This window comes from Somniosus microcephalus, chromosome 12 (genome assembly GCF_052327205.1).
Source record: "Somniosus microcephalus isolate GS21.2 chromosome 12, FLI_Smic_1.0, whole genome shotgun sequence".
Classification (NCBI taxonomy): Eukaryota; Metazoa; Chordata; class Chondrichthyes; order Squaliformes; family Somniosidae; genus Somniosus; species Somniosus microcephalus.
Genome location: NC_140998.1, coordinates 175,573,377 through 175,597,076, shown reverse-complemented (window position 1 = coordinate 175,597,076; position 23,700 = coordinate 175,573,377).

Here is a 23,700-nt window from a genome sequence, read left to right as displayed (position 1 = left end):
AAACACTCTCTTCTAAACAGTCACTCCAATACCCTCCAAAACACTCCAAAACCCTCCAAAACACTCGCTTCTAAACCGTCACTCCAAAACACTCCAAAACAGTCCCAAGCACTCGGAGCTCTACAAAACAGACCAAAACACTCCAAAATACTCCAAAACACTCCCCTTAAATACTGAATCCAAACCCTCCAAAACCCTCCAAAACACTCGCTTCTAAACAGTCACTCCACTACCCTCCAAAACCCTCCAAAACCCTCCAAAACAATTGCTTCTAAACCGTCACACCCAAACAGACCAAAAACTCCCAAACACTCCCAAACACTCCCAAACACTCGCTTCAAACAGTCACTCCCAAAGGCTCCCAAGCACTCCCAAGCACTCCAAAACACACGCCGCTAAATACTCAATCCAAAACACTCCAAAACACTGCCAAACACCCGCTTCTAAACAGTCACTCTCAAACACTACCAAACACTCCAAAACATTTGCTTCCAAACAGACACTCTAAAACACTACAAAACACTCCAAAACGCTCCAAAACTCAAAAGCGCACCGAAAGGCTCCAAAACGCTCCAAAACACTCCTAAGCACACTAAATCTCTCCAAAACACTCCAAAACTCTAGCTTCTAAGCACATACTCCAAAACACTCCAGACCCCCCAAAACACTGCAAAACACTCGCCTCTAAATACTCAATCCAAAACCCTCCAAAACACTCCAAAGCACACGCTTCTATACTGTCACTCCCATAAACTCCCAAACACTCCTAAACACTCCTAAACATCCGCTCCTAAACAGCCACTGCCAAACACTCCAGAACACTCCAAAACACTCCTAACCACTCGCAAACACTCCAGAACAGGCATAAATACTCCAAAAAACTTCGAAACACTAAAAAACACACCAGAAAACTGTATAACAGCCCAAAAGACACCAAAGCACTCGCTGCTATACACATACTCCAACAGGCTCCAACACACTCCCAAACTCTCCAAAACAGTCCCATACACTCCGTAACCTTCCAAAACACTCATAAACACTCGCTTCTAAACAGTCACTCCACTACCCTCCAAAACACTCCAAAACCCTCCAAAACCCTCCAAAACAATCACTTCTAAACCGTCACACCCAAACAGACCAAAAACTACCAAACACGCCCAAACACTCGCTGATAAACAGTCTCTCCCAAGCACTCCCAAACACTCCCAAACATTCCCAAACACTCCATTCTAAACAGTCACTCCCAAACACTCCCAAACACTCGCTTCAAACAGTCACTCCCAAACGCTCCCAAACACTCCAAAACACACGCCGCTAAATACTCAATCCAAAACACTCCAAAACACTGCCAAACACCCGCTTCTAAACAGTCACTCTCAAACACTCCCAAACACTCCAAAACATTTGCTTCCAAACAGACACTCCAAAACACTACAAAACACTCCAAAACGCTCCAAAACTCAAAACGCACCGAAAGGCTCCAAAACGCTCCAAAACACTCCAAAGCACACCAAATCTCTCCAAAACACTCCAAAACTCTAGCTTCTAAGCACATACTCCAAAACACTCCAGACACCCCAAAACACTCGCCTCTAAATACTGAATCGAAATCCCTCCAAAACACTCCAAAACACGCTTCTATACTGTAACTCCCATACACTCCCAAACACTACCAAACACTCGCTTCTAAACATTCACTCCCAAACAATCCCAAACACTCCAAAACACGCTTCTAAACAGACACTCCAAAACACTTCCAAACCCTCCAAAACAGTCCCATAGATTTCGAAACCCTCCATAGCACCTCCCAGACTCGCAAACACTCCCAAACACTCGCTTCTAAACCGTCACTCACAAACACACCCAAATAATCCAAAACATTCCAAAACACACCCAAAGAATCCCAAACACTCGCTTCTAAACAGTCACTCCCAAACACTCCTAAACCCTCCAAAACATCCGCTCCTAAACAGTCACTGCCAAACACTCTAGAACACTCCACAACACTCCAAACCACTCGCAAACACGCCAAAACAGGCTAAAACACCCCAAAACAGTCATAAATAGCCCAAAACACTTCGAATCACTCAAAACCACATCTGAAAACTGTAAAACAGCCCAAAACACACCAAAGCACTCGCTGCTATACACACTCCAACACACTCGAACACGCTCCAACACACTCCCAGACTCTCCAAAACAGTCGCATACACTCCGAAACCGTCCAAAACACTCATAAACACTCTCTTCTAAACAGTCACTCCAATACCCTCCAAAACACTCCAAAACCCTCCAAAACACTCGCTTCTAAACCGTCACTCCAAAACACTCCAAAACAGTCCCAAGCACTCGGAGCTCTACAAAACAGACCAAAACACTCCAAAATACTCCAAAACACTCCCCTTAAATACTGAATCCAAACCCTCCAAAACCCTCCAAAACACTCGCTTCTAAACAGTCACTCCACTACCCTCCAAAACACTCCAAAACCCTCCAAAACAATTGCTTCTAAACCGTCACACCCAAACAGACCAAAAACTCCCAAACACTCCCAAACACTCCTAAACATTCCCAAACACTCCATTCTAAACAGTCACTCCCAAACACTCCCAAACACTCGCTTCAAACAGTCACTCCCAAAGGCTCCCAAACACTCCCAAGCACTCCAAAACACACGCCGCTAAATACTCAATCCAAAACACTCCAAAACACTGCCAAACACCCGCTTCTAAACAGTCACTCTCAAACACTACCAAACACTCCAAAACATTTGCTTCCAAACAGACACTCTAAAACACTACAAAACACTCCAAAACGCTCCAAAACTCAAAAGCGCACCGAAAGGCTCCAAAACGCTCCAAAACACTCCTAAGCACACTAAATCTCTCCAAAACACTCCAAAACTCTAGCTTCTAAGCACATACTCCCAAACACTCCAGACCCCCCAAAACACTGCAAAACACTCGCCTCTAAATACTCAATCCAAAACCCTCCAAAACACTCCAAAGCACACGCTTCTATACTGTCACTCCCATAAACTCCCAAACACTCCTAAACACTCCTAAACATCCGCTCCTAAACAGCCACTGCCAAACACTCCAGAACACTCCAAAACACTCCTAACCACTCGCAAACACTCCAGAACAGGCATAAATACTCCAAAAAACTTCGAAACACTAAAAAACACACCTGAAAACTGTATAACAGCCCAAAAGACACCAAAGCACTCGCTGCTATACACATACTCCAACAGGCTCCAACACACTCCCAAACTCTCCAAAACAGTCCCATACACTCCGTAACCTTCCAAAACACTCATAAACACTCGCTTCTAAACAGTCACTCCACTACCCTCCAAACACTCCAAAACCCTCCAAAACCCTCCAAAACAATCACTTCTAAACCGTCACACCCAAACAGACCAAAAACTACCAAACACGCCCAAACACTCGCTGATAAACAGTCTCTCCCAAGCACTCCCAAACACTCCCAAACATTCCCAAACACTCCATTCTAAACAGTCACTCCCAAACACTCCCAAACACTCGCTTCAAACAGTCACTCCCAAAAGCTCCCAAACACTCCCAAGCACTCCAAAACACACGCCGCTAAACACTCAATCCAAAACACTCCAAAACACTGCCAAACATCCGCTTCTAAACAGTCACTCTCAAACACTCCCAAACACTCCAAAACATTTGCTTCCAAACAGACACTCCAAAACACTACAAAACACTCCAAAACGCTCCAAAACTCAAAAGCGCACCGAAAGGCTCCAAAACGCTCCAAAACACTCCAAAGCACACCAAATCTCTCCAAAACACTCCAAAACTCTAGCTTCTAAGCAACTACTCCAAAACACTCCAGACACCCCAAAACACTCCAAAACACTCGTCCTAAATAAACAATCCAAAACCCTCCAAAACCCTCCAGAATACTCGCCTCTAAATACTGAATCGAAATCCCTCCAAAACACACGCTTCTATACTGTAACTCCCATACACTCCCAAACACTACCAAACACTCGCTTCTAAACATTCACTCCCAAACAATCCCAAACACTCCAAAACACGCTTCTAAACAGACACTCCAAAACACTTCCAAACCCTCCAAAACAGTCCCATAGATTTCGAAACCCTCCATAACACCTCCCAGACTCGCAAACACTCCCAAACACTCGCTTCTAAACCATCACTCACAAACACACCCAAATAATCCAAAACATTCCAAAACACACCCAAAGAATCCCAAACACTCCCAAACACTCGCTTCTAAACAGTCACTCCCAAACACTCCTAAACCCTCCAAAACATCCGCTCTAAACAGTCACTGCCAAACAATCTAGAACACTCCACAACACTCCAAACCACTCGCAAACACGCCGAAACAGGCTAAAACACCCCAAAACAGTCATAAATACCCCAAAACACTTCGAATCACTCAAAAACACATCTGAAAACTGTAAAACAGCCCAAAACACACCAAAGCACTCGCTGCTATACACACTCCAACACACTCGAACACGCTCCAACACACTCCCAGACTCTCCAAAACAGTCGCATACACTCCGAAACCGTCCAAAACACTCATAAACACTCTCTTCTAAACAGTCACTCCAATACCCTCCAAAACACTCCAAAACCCTCCAAAACACTCGCTTCTAAACCGTCACTCCAAAACACTCCAAAACAGTCCCAAGCACTCGGAGCTCTACAAAACAGACCAAAACACTCCAAAATACTCCAAAACACTCCCCTTAAATACTGAATCCAAACCCTCCAAAACCCTCCAAAACACTCGCTTCTAAACAGTCACTCCACTACCCTCCAAAACACTCCAAAACCCTCCAAAACAATTGCTTCTAAACCGTCACACCCAAACAGACCAAAAACTCCCAAACACTCCCAAACACTCCTAAACATTCCCAAACACTCCATTCTAAACAGTCACTCCCAAACACTCCCAAACACTCGCTTCAAACAGTCACTCCCAAACGCTCCCAAACACTCCCAAGCACTCCAAAACACACGCCGCTAAATACTCAATCCAAAACACTCCAAAACACTGCCAAACACCCGCTTCTAAACAGTCACTCTCAAACACTACCAAACACTCCAAAACATTTGCTTCCAAACAGACACTCTAAAACACTACAAAACACTCCAAAACGCTCCAAAACTCAAAAGCGCACCGAAAGGCTCCAAAACGCTCCAAAACACTCCTAAGCACACTAAATCTCTCCAAAACACTCCAAAACTCTAGCTTCTAAGCACATACTCCCAAACACTCCAGACCCCCCAAAACACTGCAAAACACTCGCCTCTAAATACTCAATCCAAAACCATCCAAAACACTCCAAAGCACACGCTTCTATACTGTCACTCCCATAAACTCCCAAACACTCCTAAACACTCCTAAACATCCGCTCCTAAACAGCCACTGCCAAACACTCCAGAACACTCCAAAACACTCCTAACCACTCGCAAACACTCCAGAACAGGCATAAATACTCCAAAAAACTTCGAAACACTAAAAAGCACACCTGAAAACTGTATAACAGCCCAAAAGACACCAAAGCACTCGCTGCTATACACATACTCCAACAGGCTCCAACACACTCCCAAACTCTCCAAAACAGTCCCATACACTCCGTAACCTTCCAAAACACTCATAAACACTCGCTTCTAAACAGTCACTCCACTACCCTCCAAAACACTCCAAAACCCTCCAAAACCCTCCAAAACAATCACTTCTAAACCGTCACACCCAAACAGACCAAAAACTACCAAACACGCCCAAACACTCGCTGATAAACAGTCTCTCCCAAGCACTCCCAAACACTCCCAAACACTCCCAAACACTCGCTTCAAACAGTCACTCCCAAACGCTCCCAAACACTCCCAAGCACTCCAAAACACACGCCGCTAAATACTCAATCCAAAACACTCCAAAACACTGCCAAACACCCGCTTCTAAACAGTCACTCTCAAACACTACCAAACACTCCAAAACATTTGCTTCCAAACAGACACTCTAAAACACTACAAAACACTCCAAAACGCTCCAAAACTCAAAAGCGCACCGAAAGGCTCCAAAACGCTCCAAAACACTCCTAAGCACACTAAATCTCTCCAAAACACTCCAAAACTCTAGCTTCTAAGCACATACTCCCAAACACTCCAGACCCCCCAAAACACTGCAAAACACTCGCCTCTAAATACTCAATCCAAAACCATCCAAAACACTCCAAAGCACACGCTTCTATACTGTCACTCCCATAAACTCCCAAACACTCCTAAACACTCCTAAACATCCGCTCCTAAACAGCCACTGCCAAACACTCCAGAACACTCCAAAACACTCCTAACCACTCGCAAACACTCCAGAACAGGCATAAATACTCCAAAAAACTTCGAAACACTAAAAAACACACCTGAAAACTGTATAACAGCCCAAAAGACACCAAAGCACTCGCTGCTATACACATACTCCAACAGGCTCCAACACACTCCCAAACTCTCCAAAACAGTCCCATACACTCCGTAACCTTCCAAAACACTCATAAACACTCGCTTCTAAACAGTCACTCCACTACCCTCCAAAACACTCCAAAACCCTCCAAAACCCTCCAAAACAATCACTTCTAAACCGTCACACCCAAACAGACCAAAAACTACCAAACACGCCCAAACACTCGCTGATAAACAGTCTCTCCCAAGCACTCCCAAACACTCCCAAACATTCCCAAACACTCCATTCTAAACAGTCACTCCCAAACACTCCCAAACACTCGCTTCAAACAGTCACTCCCAAACGCTCCCAAACACTCCAAAACACACGCCGCTAAATACTCAATCCAAAACACTCCAAAACACTGCCAAACACCCGCTTCTAAACAGTCACTCTCAAACACTCCCAAACACTCCAAAACATTTGCTTCCAAACAGACACTCCAAAACACTCCAAAACGCTCCAAAACTCAAAACGCACCGAAAGGCTCCAAAACGCTCCAAAACACTCCTAAGCACACTAAATCTCTCCAAAACACTCCAAAACTCTAGCTTCTAAGCACATACTCCCAAACACTCCAGACCCCCCAAAACACTGCAAAACACTCGCCTCTAAATACTCAATCCAAAACCCTCCAAAACACTCCAAAGCACACGCTTCTATACTGTCACTCCCATAAACTCCCAAACACTCCTAAACACTCCTAAACATCCGCTCCTAAACAGCCACTGCCAAACACTCCAGAACACTCCAAAACACTCCTAACCACTCGCAAACACTCCAGAACAGGCATAAATACTCCAAAAAACTTCGAAACACTAAAAAACACACCTGAAAACTGTATAACAGCCCAAAAGACACCAAAGCACTCGCTGCTATACACATACTCCAACAGGCTCCAACACACTCCCAAACTCTCCAAAACAGTCCCATACACTCCGTAACCTTCCAAAACACTCATAAACACTCGCTTCTAAACAGTCACTCCACTACCCTCCAAACACTCCAAAACCCTCCAAAACCCTCCAAAACAATCACTTCTAAACCGTCACACCCAAACAGACCAAAAACTACCAAACACGCCCAAACACTCGCTGATAAACAGTCTCTCCCAAGCACTCCCAAACACTCCCAAACATTCCCAAACACTCCATTCTAAACAGTCACTCCCAAACACTCCCAAACACTCGCTTCAAACAGTCACTCCCAAAAGCTCCCAAACACTCCAAAGCACTCCAAAACACACGCCGCTAAACACTCAATCCAAAACACTCCAAAACACTGCCAAACATCCGCTTCTAAACAGTCACTCTCAAACACTCCCAAACACTCCAAAACATTTGCTTCCAAACAGACACTCCAAAACACTACAAAACACTCCAAAACGCTCCAAAACTCAAAAGCGCACCGAAAGGCTCCAAAACGCTCCAAAACACTCCAAAGCACACCAAATCTCTCCAAAACACTCCAAAACTCTAGCTTCTAAGCAACTACTCCAAAACACTCCAGACACCCCAAAACACTCCAAAACACTCGTCCTAAATAAACAATCCAAAACCCTCCAAAACCCTCCAGAATACTCGCCTCTAAATACTGAATCGAAATCCCTCCAAAACACACGCTTCTATACTGTAACTCCCATACACTCCCAAACACTACCAAACACTCGCTTCTAAACATTCACTCCCAAACAATCCCAAACACTCCAAAACACGCTTCTAAACAGACACTCCAAAACACTTCCAAACCCTCCAAAACAGTCCCATAGATTTCGAAACCCTCCATAACACCTCCCAGACTCGCAAACACTCCCAAACACTCGCTTCTAAACCATCACTCACAAACACACCCAAATAATCCAAAACATTCCAAAACACACCCAAAGAATCCCAAACACTCCCAAACACTCGCTTCTAAACAGTCACTCCCAAACACTCCTAAACCCTCCAAAACATCCGCTCCTAAACAGTCACTGCCAAACAATCTAGAACACTCCACAACACTCCAAACCACTCGCAAACACGCCGAAACAGGCTAAAACACCCCCAAAACAGTCATAAATACCCCAAAACACTTCGAATCACTCAAAAACACATCTGAAAACTGTAAAACAGCCCAAAACACACCAAAGCACTCGCTGCTATACACACTCCAACACACTCGAACACGCTCCAACACACTCCCAGACTCTCCAAAACAGTCGCATACACTCCGAAACCGTCCAAAACACTCCAAAACCCTCCAAAACACTCGCTTCTAAACCGTCACTCCAAAACACTCCAAAACAGTCCCAAGCACTCGGAGCTCTACAAAACAGACCAAAACACTCCAAAATACTCCAAAACACTCCCCTTAAATACTGAATCCAAACCCTCCAAAACCTTCCAAAACACTCGCTTCTAAACAGTCACTCCACTACCCTCCAAAACACTCCAAAACCCTCCAAAACAATTGCTTCTAAACCGTCACACCCAAACAGACCAAAAACTCCCAAACACTCCCAAACACTCCTAAACATTCCCAAACACTCCATTCTAAACAGTCACTCCCAAACACTCCCAAACACTCGCTTCAAACAGTCACTCCCAAAGGCTCCCAAGCACTCCCAAGCACTCCAAAACATACGCCGCTAAATACTCAATCCAAAACACTCCAAAACACTGCCAAACACCCGCTTCTAAACAGTCACTCTCAAACACTACCAAACACTCCAAAACATTTGCTTCCAAACAGACACTCTAAAACACTACAAAACACTCCAAAACGCTCCAAAACTCAAAAGCGCACCGAAAGGCTCCAAAACGCTCCAAAACACTCCTAAGCACACTAAATCTCTCCAAAACACTCCAAAACTCTAGCTTCTAAGCACATACTCCAAAACACTCCAGACCCCCCAAAACACTGCAAAACACTCGCCTCTAAATACTCAATCCAAAACCCTCCAAAACACTCCAAAGCACACGCTTCTATACTGTCACTCCCATAAACTCCCAAACACTCCTAAACACTCCTAAACATCCGCTCCTAAACAGCCACTGCCAAACACTCCAGAACACTCCAAAACACTCCTAACCACTCGCAAACACTCCAGAACAGGCATAAATACTCCAAAAAACTTCGAAACACTAAAAAACACACCTGAAAACTGTATAACAGCCCAAAAGACACCAAAGCACTCGCTGCTATACACATACTCCAACAGGCTCCAACACACTCCCAAACTCTCCAAAACAGTCCCATACACTCCGTAACCTTCCAAAACACTCATAAACACTCGCTTCTAAACAGTCACTCCACTACCCTCCAAAACACTCCAAAACCCTCCAAAACCCTCCAAAACAATCACTTCTAAACCGTCACACCCAAACAGACCAAAAACTACCAAACACGCCCAAACACTCGCTGATAAACAGTCTCTCCCAAGCACTCCCAAACACTCCCAAACATTCCCAAACACTCCATTCTAAACAGTCACTCCCAAACACTCCCAAACACTCGCTTCAAACAGTCACTCCCAAACGCTCCCAAACACTCCAAAACACACGCCGCTAAATACTCAATCCAAAACACTCCAAAACACTGCCAAACACCCGCTTCTAAACAGTCACTCTCAAACACTCCCAAACACTCCAAAACATTTGCTTCCAAACAGACACTCCAAAACACTCCAAAACGCTCCAAACTCAAAACGCACCGAAAGGCTCCAAATCGCTCAAAACACTCCAAAGCACACCAAATCTCTCCAAAACACTCCAAAACTCTAGCTTCTAAGCACATACTCCAAAACACTCCAGACACCCCAAAACACTCGCCTCTAAATACTGAATCGAAATCCCTCCAAAACACTCCAAAACACACGCTTCTATACTGTAACTCCCATACACTCCCAAACACTACCAAACACTCGCTTCTAAACATTCACTCCCAAACAATCCCAAACACTCCAAAACACGCTTCTAAACAGACACTCCAAAACACTTCCAAACCCTCCAAAACAGTCCCATAGATTTCGAAACCCTCCATAGCACCTCCCAGACTCGCAAACACTCCCAAACACTCGCTTCTAAACCGTCACTCACAAACACACCCAAATAATCCAAAACATTCCAAAACACACCCAAAGAATCCCAAACACTCCCAAACACTCGCTTCTAAACAGTCACTCCCAAACACTCCTAAACCTCCAAAACATCCGCTCCTAAACAGTCACTGCCAAACACTCTAGAACACTCCACAACACTCCAAACCACTCGCAAACACGCCAAAACAGGCTAAAACACCCCAAAACAGTCATAAATAGCCCAAAACACTTCGAATCACTCAAAAACACATCTGAAAACTGTAAAACAGCCCAAAACACACCAAAGCACTCGCTGCTATACACACTCCAACACACTCGAACACGCTCCAACACACTCCCAGACTCTCCGAAAACAGTCGCATACACTCCGAAACCGTCCAAAACACTCATAAACACTCTCTTCTAAACAGTCACTCCAATACCCTCCAAAACACTCCAAAACCCTCCAAAACACTCGCTTCTAAACCGTCACTCCAAAACACTCCAAACAGTCCCAAGCACTCGGAGCTCTACAAAACAGACCAAAACACTCCAAATACTCCAAAACACTCCCCTTAAATACTGAATCCAAACCCTCCAAAACCCTCCAAAACACTCGCTTCTAAACAGTCACTCCACTACCCTCCAAAACACTCCAAAACCCTCCAAAACAATCGCTTCTAAACCGTCACACCCAAACAGACCAAAAACTCCCAAACACTCCCAAACACTCCTAAACATTCCCAAACACTCCATTCTAAACAGTCACTCCCAAACACTCCCAAACACTCGCTTCAAACAGTCACTCCCAAAGGCTCCCAAACACTCCCAAGCACTCCAAAACACACGCCGCTAAATACTCAATCCAAAACACTCCAAAACACTGCCAAACACCCGCTTCTAAACAGTCACTCTCAAACACTACCAAACACTCCAAAACATTTGCTTCCAAACAGACACTCTAAAACACTACAAAACACTCCAAAACGCTCCAAAACTCAAAAGCGCACCGAAAGGCTCCAAAACGCTCCAAAACACTCCTAAGCACACTAAATCTCTCCAAAACACTCAAAACTCTAGCTTCTAAGCACATACTCCAAAACACTCCAGACCCCCCAAACACTGCAAAACACTCGCCTCTAAATACTCAATCCAAAACCCTCCAAAACACTCAAAGCACACGCTTCTATACTGTCACTCCATAAACTCCCAAACACTCCTAAACACTCCTAAACATCCGCTCCTAAACAGCCACTGCCAAACACTCCAGAACACTCCAAAACACTCCTAACCACTCGCAAACACTCCAGAACAGGCATAAATACTCCAAAAAACTTCGAAACACTAAAAAACACACCTGAAAACTGTATAACAGCCCAAAAGACACCAAAGCACTCGCTGCTATACACATACTCCAACAGGCTCCAACACACTCCCAAACTCTCCAAAACAGTCCCATACACTCCGTAACCTTCCAAAACACTCATAAACACTCGCTTCTAAACAGTCACTCCACTTACCCTCCAAAACACTCCAAAACCCTCCAAAACCCTCCAAAACAATCACTTCTAAACCGTCACACCCACCAAACAGACCAAAAACTACCAAACACGCCCAAACACTCGCTGATAAACAGTCTCTCCCAAGCACTCCCAAACACTCCCAAACATTCCCAAACACTCCATTCTAAACAGTCACTCCCAAACACTCCCAAACGCTCGCTTCAAACAGTCACTCCCAAACGCTCCCAAACACTCCAAAACACACGCCGCTAAATACTCAATCCAAAACACTCCAAAACACTGCCAAACACCCGCTTCTAAACAGTCACTCTCAAACACTCCCAAACACTCCAAAACATTTGCTTCCAAACAGACACTCCAAAACACTACAAAACACTCCAAAACGCTCCAAAACTCAAAACGCACCGAAAGGCTCCAAAACGCTCCAAAACACTCCAAAGCACACCAAATCTCTCCAAAACACTCCAAAACTCTAGCTTCTAAGCACATACTCCAAAACACTCCAGACACCCCAAAACACTCGCCTCTAAATACTGAATCGAAATCCCTCCAAAACACTCCAAAACACGCTTCTATACTGTAACTCCCATACACTCCCAAACACTACCAAACACTCGCTTCTAAACATTCACTCCCAAACAATCCCAAACACTCCAAAACACGCTTCTAAACAGACACTCCAAAACACTTCCAAACCCTCCAAAACAGTCCCATAGATTTCGAAACCCTCCATAGCACCTCCCAGACTCGCAAACACTCCCAAACACTCGCTTCTAAACCGTCACTCACAAACACACCCAAATAATCCAAAACATTCCAAAACACACCCAAAGAATCCCAAACACTCGCTTCTAAACAGTCACTCCCAAACACTCCTAAACCCTCCAAAACATCCGCTCCTAAACAGTCACTGCCAAACAATCTAGAACACTCCACAACACTCCAAACCACTCGCAAACACGCCAAAACAGGCTAAAACACCCCAAAACAGTCATAAATACCCCAAAACACTTCGAATCACTCAAAAACACATCTGAAAACTGTAAAACAGCCCAAAACACACCAAAGCACTCGCTGCTATACACACTCCAACACACTCCAACACGCTCCAACACACTCCCAGACTCTCCAAAACAGTCGCATACACTCCGAAACCGTCCAAAACACTCCAAAACCCTCCAAAACACTCGCTTCTAAACCGTCACTCCAAAACACTCCAAAACAGTCCCAAGCACTCGGAGCTCTACAAAACAGACCAAAACACTCCAAAATACTCCAAAACACTCCCCTTAAATACTGAATCCAAATCCTCCAAAACCCTCCAAAACACTCGCTTCTAAACAGTCACTCCACTACCCTCCAAAACACTCCAAAACCCTCCAAAACAATTGCTTCTAAACCGTCACACCCAAACAGACCAAAAACTCCCAAACACTCCCAAACACTCCTAAACATTCCCAAACACTCCATTCAAAACAGTCACTCCCAAACACTCCCAAACACTCGCTTCAAACAGTCACTCCCAAACGCTCCCAAACACTCCCAAGCACTCCAAAACACACGCCGCTAAATACTCAATCCAAAACACTCCAAAACACTGCCAAACACCCGCTTCTAAACAGTCACTCTCAAACACTACCAAACACTCCAAAACATTTGCTTCCAAACAGACACTCTAAAACACTACAAAACACTCCAAAACGCTCCAAAACTCAAAAGCGCACCGAAAGGCTCCAAAACGCTCCAAAACACTCCTAAGCACACTAAATCTCTCCAAAACACTCCAAAACTCTAGCTTCTAAGCACATACTCCAAAACACTCCAGACCCCCCAAAACACTGCAAAACACTCGCCTCTAAATACTCAATCCAAAACCCTCCAAAACACTCCAAAGCACACGCTTCTATACTGTCACTCCCATAAACTCCCAAACACTCCTAAACACTCCTAAACATCCGCTCCTAAACAGCCACTGCCAAACACTCCAGAACACTCCAAAACACTCCTAACCACTCGCAAACACTCCAGAACAGGCATAAATACTCCAAAAAACTTCGAAACACTAAAAAACACACCTGAAAACTGTATAACAGCCCAAAAGACACCAAAGCACTCGCTGCTATACACATACTCCAACAGGCTCCAACACACTCCCAAACTCTCCAAAACAGTCCCATACACTCCGTAACCTTCCAAAACACTCATAAACACTCGCTTCTAAACAGTCACTCCACTACCCTCCAAAACACTCCAAAACCCTCCAAAACCCTCCAAAACAATCACTTCTAAACCGTCACACCCAAACAGACCAAAAACTACCAAACACGCCCAAACACTCGCTGATAAACAGTCTCTCCCAAGCACTCCCAAACACTCCCAAACATTCCCAAACACTCCATTCTAAACAGTCACTCCCAAACACTCCCAAACACTCGCTTCAAACAGTCACTCCCAAACGCTCCCAAACACTCCAAAACACACGCCGCTAAATACTCAATCCAAAACACTCCAAAACACTGCCAAACACCCGCTTCTAAACAGTCACTCTCAAACACTCCCAAACACTCCAAAACATTTGCTTCCAAACAGACACTCCAAAACACTACAAAACACTCCAAAACGCTCCAAAACTCAAAAGCGCACCGAAATGCTCCAAAACGCTCCAAAACACTCCAAAGCACACCAAATCCCTCCAAAACACTCCAAAACTCTAGCTTCTAAGCACATACTCCAAAACACTCCAGACACCCCAAAACACTCCAAAACACTCGCCTCTAAATACTGAATCGAAATCCCTCCAAAACACTCCAAAACACACGCTTCTATACTGTAACTCCCATACACTCCCAAACACTACCAAACACTCGCTTCTAAACATTCACTCCCAAACAATCCCAAACACTCCAAAACACGCTTCTAAACAGACACTCCAAAACACTTCCAAACAGACACTCTAAAACACTACAAAACACTCCAAAACGCTCCAAAACTCAAAAGCGCACCGAAAGGCTCCAAAACTCTCCAAAACACTCCTAAGCACACTAAATCTCTCCAAAACACTCCAAAACTCTAGCTTCTAAGCACATACTCCAAAACACTCCAGACCCCCCAAAACACTCCAAAACACTCGCCCTAAATACTCAATCCAAAACCCTCCAAAACCCTCCAGTACACGCCTCCACATACTCAATCGAAAACCCTCCAAAACACTCCAAAACACACGCTTCTATACTGTCACTCCCATAAACTCCCAAACACTCCCAAACACTCGCTTCTAAACATTCACTCACAAACACTCCTAAACACTCCTAAACATCCGCTCCTAAACAGCCACTGCCAAACACTCCAGAACACTCCAAAACACTACCTAACCACTCGCAAACACTCCAGAATAGGCATAAATACTCCAAAAAACTTCGAAACACTAAAAAACACACCTGAAAACTGTAAAACAGCCCAAAACACACCAAAGCACTCGCTGCTATACACACTCCAACACACTCCAAAACACTCCATACCTCTCCAAAACACTCCAAAACACTCGCTTCTAAACCGTCACACCCAAACACTCCAAAACAGGCCAAAACACTCCCAAACACGCCCAAACGCTCGCTTCTAAACAGTCTCTCCCAAACACTCCTAAACATTCCCAAACACTCCATTCTAAACAGTCAGTCCCAAACACTCTCAAACACTCGCATCTAAACAGTCCCTCCCAAAGACTCCAAAACACACTCAAACACTACCAAACACTCCCAAACACGCTTCTAAACAGTTACTCCCGAGCACTCCCAAACACACCTAAACACTCCTAAACACTCAATCCTAAACAGTCACTCCCAAACTCTCCCAAACACTCCCAAACACTCGCTTCCAAACAGTCACTCCCAAACACTCCCAAACTCTCCTAAACACTCGCTCCTAAACAGTCATTCCCAAACACTCCAGGACACTCCAGAACACTCCAAAACAATCCAAACCACTCACAAACACTCCATAACAGGCTAAAACACTCCAAAACACTCATAAATACTCCAAAACACTCCAAAATACTCAAAAAAACACCTGAAAACTGTAAAACAGCCCAAAACACACGAAAGCACTCGCTTCTATACACGCACTCCAACACACTCCAACATGCTCCAACACACTCCCAAACCCTCCGAAACAGTCCCATAACACTCCGAAACATTCCAAAACACTCATAAACACTCGCTTCTAAACAGGCACTCCAAAACACTCCCAACCACTCCCAAACGCTCCCAAACACTCCCAGACACTCGCACCTAAACAGTCACTCCAAAACACTACAAAACAGTCCCAAGCACTCGGAGCTCTACAAAACAGACCAAAACAGTCCAAAATACTCCAAAACACTCCACTTAAATACTGAATCCAAACCCTCCAAAACCCTCCAAAACACTCGCTTCTAAACAGTCACTCCACTACCCTCCAAAACACTCCAAAACCCTCCAAAACAATCGCTTCTAAACCGTCACACTCAAACAGACCAAAAACTCCCAAACACGCCCAAACACTCGCTGATAAACAGTCTCTCCCAAACACTCCCAAATACTCCCAAACATTCCCAAACACTCCATTCTAAACAGTCACTCCCAAACACTCGCTTTAAACAGTCACTCCCAAATGCTCCCAAACACTCCCAAGCACTCCAAAACACACGCCGCTAAATACTCAATCCAAAACACTTCAAAACACTGCGAAAACACTCGCTTCTAAACAGTCTCTCCCAAACACTCCCAAATACTCCCAAACATTCCCAAACACTCCATTCTAAACAGTCACTCCCAAACACTCGCTTTAAACAGTCACTCCCAAATGCTCCCAAACACTCCCAAGCACTCCAAAACACACGCCGCTAAATACTCAATCCAAAACACTTCAAAACACTGCGAAAACACTCGCTTCTAAACATTCACTCCCAAACAATCCCAAACACTCCAAAACACGCTTCTAAACAGACACTCCAAAACACTCCCAACCACTCCCAAACGCTGCCAGACACTCCCAGACACTCGCACCTAAACAGTCACTCCAAAACACTACAAAACAGTCCCAAGCACTCGGAACTCTACAAAACAGACCAAAACACTCCAAAATACTCCAAAACACTCCCCGTAAATACTCAATCCAAACCCTCCAAAACACTCGCTTCTAAACATTCACTCCCAAACACTCCCAAACACTCGCTTCTAAACAGTCATTCCCAAACACTCCAAAACACTCCCAAACAATCCCAAACACTCCCAAACACTCGCTTCTAAACACTCACTCCCAAACACTCCTAAACACTCCTAAACATCCGCTCCTAAACAGTCACTGCCAAACACTCAAGAACACTCCAGAACACTCCAAAACACTCCTAACCACTCGCAAACACTCCAGAACAGGCATAAATACTCCAAAAAACTTCGAAACACTAAAAAACACAACTGAAAACTGTAAAACAGCCCAAAACACACCAAAGCACTCGCTGCTATACACATACTCCAACAGGCTCCAACACACTCCCAAACTCTCCAAAACAGTCCCATACACTCCGAGACCTTCCAAAACACTCATAAACACTCCCTTCTAAACAGTCACTCCACTACCCTCCAAAACCCTCCAAAACAATCGCTGATAAACAGTCTCTCCCAAACACTTCCAAACACTCCCAAACATTCCCAAACACTCCATTCTAAACAGTCACTCCCAAACACTCGCTTCAAACAGTCACTCCCAAATGCTCCCAAACACTCCCAAGCACTCCAAAACACACGCCGCTAAATACTCAATCCAAAACACTCCAAAACACTGCCAAACACCCGCTTCCAAACAGACACTCTAAAACACTACAAAACACTCCAAAACGCTCCAAAACTCAAAAGCGCACCGAAATGCTCCAAAACGCTCCAAAACACTCCAAAGCACACTAAATCTCTCCAAAACACTCCAAAACTCTAGCTTCTAAGCACATACTCCAAAACACTCCAGACACCCCAAAACACTCCAAAACACGCCCTAAATACTCAATCCAAAACCCTCCAAAACCCTCCAGAACACTCGCCTCTAAATACACAATCGAAAACACTCCAAAACACACGCTTCTAGACTGTCACTCCCATACACTCCCAAACACTCCCAAACACTCGCTTCTAAACATTCACTCCCAAACAATCCCAAACACTCCAAAACACGCTTCTAAACAGACACTCCAAAACACTCCCAAACCCTCCAAAACAGTCCCATAGATTTCGAAACCCTCCATAGCACCTCCCAGACTCGCAAACACTCCCAAACACTCGCTTCTAAACCGTCACTCACAAACACACCCAAATAATCCAAAACACTCCAAAACACACCCAAACAATCCCAAACACTCCCAAACACTCGCTTCTAAACAGTCACTCCCAAACACTCCTAAACACTCCTAAACATCCGCTCCTAAACAGTCACTGCCAAACACTCTAGAACACTCCAGAACACTCCAAACCACTCGCAAACACGCCAAAAGAGGCTAAAACACCCCAAAACAGTCATAAATACCCCAAAACACTTCGAAACACTCAAAAACGCACCTGAAAACTGTAAAACAGCCCAAAACACACCAAAGCACTTGTTGCTATACACACTCCAACACACTCCAACACGCTCCAACACACTCCCAGACTCTCCAATACAGTCCCATAAACTCCGAAACCGTCCAAAACCCTCCAAAACACTCGCTTCTAAACCGTCACACCCAAACACTCCAAAACAGGCCAAAACACTCCCAAACACGCCCAAACACTCGCTTCTAAACAGTCTCTCCCAAACTCTCCAAAACAGTCCCATACACTCCGAAACCTTCCAAAACACTCATAAACACTCGCTTCTAAACAGTCACTCCACTACCCTCCAAAACCCTCCAAAACAATCGCTTCTAAACCGTCGCACCCAAACAGACCAAAAACTCCCAAACACGCCCAAACACTTGCTGATAAACAGTCTCTCCCAAACACTCCCAAACATTCCCAAACACTCCATTCTAAACAGTCACTCGCAAACACTCCCAAACACTCGCTTTAAAGAGTCACTCCCAAAAGCTCCCAAACACTCCCAAGCACTCCAAAACACACGCCGCTAAATACTCAATCCAAAACACTCCAAAACACTGCCAAACACCCGCTTCTAAACAGTCACTCTCAAACACTACCAAACACTCCAAAACATTCCCAAAAACTCCATTCTAAACAGTCACTCCCAAACACTCGCATCTAAACAGTCACTCCCGAACACTCCAAAACACACTCAAACACTACCAAACACTCCCAAACACGCTTCTAAGCAGTTACTCCCGAGCACTCACAAACACACCTAAACACTCCTAAACACTCGCTCCTAAACAGTCACTCCCAAACTCTCCCAAACACTCCCAAACACTCGCTTCTAAACAGTCACTCCCAAACACTCCCAAACTCTCCAAAACACTCGCTTCTAAACCGTCACACCCAAACACTCCAAAACAGGCCAAAACACTCCCAAACACGCCCAACACTCGCTTCTAAACAGTCTCTCCCAAACACTCCTAAACATTGCCAAACACTCCATTCTAAACAGTCACTCCCAAACACTCCCAAACACTCGCATCTAAAGAGTCACTCGCAAACACTCCAAAATACACTCAAACACTACCAAACATTCCCAAACACGCTTCTAAACAGTTACTCCCGAGCACTCCCAAACACACCTAAACACTCCTAAACACTCGCTTCTAAACAGTCACTCCCAAACACTCCCAAACTCTCCTAACCATTCGCTCCTAAACAGTCATTCCCAAACACTCCAGGACACTCCAGAACACTCCAAAACACTCCCAACCACTCTCAAACGCTCCCAAACACTCCCAGACACTCGCACCTAAACAGTCACTTCAAAACACTCCAAAACAGTCCCAAGCACTCGGAGCTCTACAAAACAGACCAAAACACTCCAAAATACTCCAAAACACTCCCCTTAAATACTGAATCCAAACCCTCCAAAACCCTCCAAAACACTCGCTTCTAAACAGTCACTCCACTACCCTCCAAAACACTCCAAAACCCTCAAAAACCCTCCAAAACAATCGCTTCTAAACCGTCACACCCAAACAGACCAAAAACTCCCAAACACGCCCAAACACTCGCTGATAAACAGTCTCTCCCAACACTCCCAAACACTCCTAAACATTCCCAAACACTCCATTCTAAACAGTCACTCCCAAACACTCCCAAACGCTCGCTTTAAGCAGTCACTCCCAAATGCTCCCAAACACTCCCAAGCACTACAAAACACACGCCGCTAAATACTCAATCCAAAACACTCCAAAACACTGCCAAACACCCGCTTCTAAACAGTCACTCTCAAACACTCCCAAACACTCCAAAACATTTGCTTCCAAACAGACACTCTAAAACACTACAAAACACTCCAAAACGCTCCAAAACTCAAAAGCGCACCGAAAGGCTCCAAAACTCTCCAAAACACTCCTAAGCACACTAAATCTCTCCAAAACACTCCAAAACTCTAGCTTCTAAGCACATACTCCAAAACACTCCAGACCCCCCAAAACACTCCAAAACACTCGCCCTAAATACTCAATCCAAAACCCTCCAAAACCCTCCAGAACACTCGCCTCCACATACTCAATCGAAAACCCTCCAAAACACACGCTTCTATACTGTCACTCCCATAAACTCCCAAACTGTCCCAAACACTCGCTTCTAAATATTCACTCACAAACACTCCTAAACACTCCTAAACATCCGCTCCTAAACAGCCACTGCCAAACACTCCAGAACACTCCAAAACACTCCTAACCACTCGCAAACACTCCAGAATAGGCATAAATACTCCAAAAAACTTCGAAACACTAAAAAACACACCTGAAAACTGTAAAACAGCCCAAAACACACCAAAGCACTCGCTGCTATACACACTCCAACACACTCCAAAACACTCCATACCCCTCCAAAACACTCCAAAACACTCGCTTCTAAACCGTCACACCCAAACACTCCAAAACAGGCCAAAACACTCCCAAACACGCCCAAACGCTCGCTTCTAAACAGTCTCTCCCAAACACTCCTAAACATTCCCAAACACTCCATTCTAAACAGTCAGTCCCAAACACTCCCAAACACTCGCATCTAAACAGTCCCTCCCAAACACTCCAAAACACACTCAAACACTACCAAACACTCCCAAACACGCTTCTAAACAGTTACTCCCGAGCACTCCCAAACACACCTAAACACTCCTAAACACTCAATCCTAAACAGTCACTCCCAAACTCTCCCAAACACTCCCAAACACTCGCTTCCAAACAGTCACTCCCAAACACTCCCAAACTCTCCTAAACACTCGCTCCTAAACAGTCATTCCCAAACACTCCAGGACACTCCAGAACACTCCAAAACAATCCAAACCACTCACAAACACTCCATAACAGGCTAAAACACTCCAAAACACTCATAAATACTCCAAAACACTCCAAAATACTCAAAAAAACACCTGAAAACTGTAAAACAGCCCAAAACACACGAAAGCACTCGCTTCTATACACGCACTCCAACACACTCCAACATGCTCCAACACACTCCCAAACCCTCCGAAACAGTCCCATACACTCCGAAACATTCCAAAACACTCATAAACACTCGCTTCTAAACAGGCACTCCAAAACACTCCCAACCACTCCCAAACGCTCCCAAACACTCCCAGACACTCGCACCTAAACAGTCACTCCAAAACACTACAAAACAGTCCCAAGCACTCGGAGCTCTACAAAACAGACCAAAACAGTCCAAAATACTCCAAAACACTCCACTTAAATACTGAATCCAAACCCTCCAAAACCCTCCAAAACACTCGCTTCTAAACAGTCACTCCACTACCCTCCAAAACACTCCAAAACCCTCCAAAACAATCGCTTCTAAACCGTCACACTCAAACAGACCAAAAACTCCCAAACACGCCCAAACACTCGCTGATAAACAGTCTCTCCCAAACACTCCCAAATACTCCCAAACATTCCCAAACACTCCATTCTAAACAGTCACTCCCAAACACTCGCTTTAAACAGTCACTCCCAAATGCTCCCAAACACTCCCAAGCACTCCAAAACACACGCCGCTAAATACTCAATCCAAAACACTTCAAAACACTGCGAAAACACTCGCTTCTAAACAGTCACTCTCAAACACTCCCAAACACTCCAAAACATTTGCTTCCAAACAGACACTCTAAAACACTACAAAACACTCCAAAACGCTCCAAAACTCAAAAGCGCACCGAAAGGCTCCAAAACGCTCCAAAACACTCCAAAGCACACTAAATCTCTCCAAAACACTCCAAAACTCTAGCTTCTAAGCACATACTCCAAAACACTCCAGACACCCCAAAACACTCCAAAACACTCGCCCTAAATACTCAATCCAAAACCCTCCAAAACCCTCCAGAACACTCGGCTCTAAATACTCAATCGAAAACCCTCCAAAACACACGCTTCTATACTGTCACTCCCATACACTCCCAAACACTCCCAAACACTCGCTTCTAAACATTCACTCCCAAACAATCCCAAACACTCCAAAACACGCTTCTAAACAGACACTCCAAAACACTCCCAACCACTCCCAAACGCTGCCAGACACTCCCAGACACTCGCACCTAAACAGTCACTCCAAAACACTACAAAACAGTCCCAAGCACTCGGAACTCTACAAAACAGACCAAAACACTCCAAAATACTCCAAAACACTCCCCGTAAATACTCAATCCAAACCCTCCAAAACACTCGCTTCTAAACATTCACTCCCAAACACTCCCAAACACTCGCTTCTAAACAGTCACTCCCAAACACTCCAAAACACTCCCAAACAATCCCAAACACTCCCAAACACTCGCTTCTAAACAGTCACTCCCAAACACTCCTAAACACTCCTAAACATCCGCTCCTAAACAGTCACTGCCAAACACTCTAGAACACTCCAGAACACTTCAAAACACTCCTAACCACTCGCAAACACTCCAGAACAGGCATAAATACTCCAAAAAACTTCGAAACACTAAAAAACACACCTGAAAACTGTAAAACAGCCCAAATCACACCAAAGCACTCGCTGCTATACACATACTCCAACAGGCTCCAACACACTCCCAAACTCTCCAAAACAGTCCCATACACTCCGAGACCTTCCAAAACACTCATAAACACTCCCTTCTAAACAGTCACTCCACTACCCTCCAAAACCCTCCAAAACAATCGCTGATAAACAGTCTCTCCCAAACACTTCCAAACACTCCCAAACATTCCCAAACACTCCATTCTAAACAGTCACTCCCAAACACTCCCAAACACTCGCTTCAAACAGTCACTCCCAAATGCTCCCAAACACTCCCAAGCACTCCAAAACACACGCCGCTAAATACTCAATCCAAAACACTCCAAAACACTGCCAAACACCCGCTTCCAAACAGACACTCTAAAACACTACAAAACACTCCAAAACGCTCCAAAACTCAAAAGCGCACCGAAATGCTCCAAAACGCTCCAAAACACTCCAAAGCACACTAAATCTCTCC